Genomic DNA, 624 nt, shown 5'->3' on the forward strand with positions numbered 1-624 from the left:
ACATCCCACCACTGTCAACTTTCTTAAGCGAAAAGCACAAGCAACATACAGTTTACAAACTGGGGTTTTCAGGAATGGCCAACATATCTGAGAAAATTTGGAATGGAAATCAGGAAGAATACTAATATTACATTGAGATGAATAAACTCACTGCAGTTGACTAGATTCTGACTCATAGGGACGTTATAGGACAGAGTAGAACTTCCCATTGGGTTTCCAAGGCAGCAAATCTTTATGAAGCAGACTGCCATATCTTTCTCCCACAGAAAGTCTGGTGGGTTTGGACCACTGACCTTTTGGTTAGCAGTGGAATGCTTTAACCTCTGTACCACCATGGGTCCTTATTGAGATGAATAGATAACTGGTATTCAGGACTCCTTTATAAAATAAGAGTCAGTTAAAGAGAATGGTAGGTATGGAAAGATAATACAACTCTTCTCCAATCAGACATGCAAAACAACAAGGAGGAAATAAGGGCACAAATTTCAGAGAAAAAAAGTAACGTTTTTTACAGCAAGCATATTATGTTTTTGAAAACTGCAAAAAGAATATGAAATCAATAAGAAAATAAATCTAAGACAACCAAATATGATGAAAATGGAGAATACAGAGATACAGAAACAA

This window comes from Orycteropus afer, unplaced genomic scaffold (assembly GCF_000298275.1).
Source record: "Orycteropus afer afer isolate SDZICR_OR568_19922 unplaced genomic scaffold, OryAfe1.0 scaffold00455, whole genome shotgun sequence".
Lineage (NCBI taxonomy): Eukaryota > Metazoa > Chordata > Mammalia > Tubulidentata > Orycteropodidae > Orycteropus > Orycteropus afer.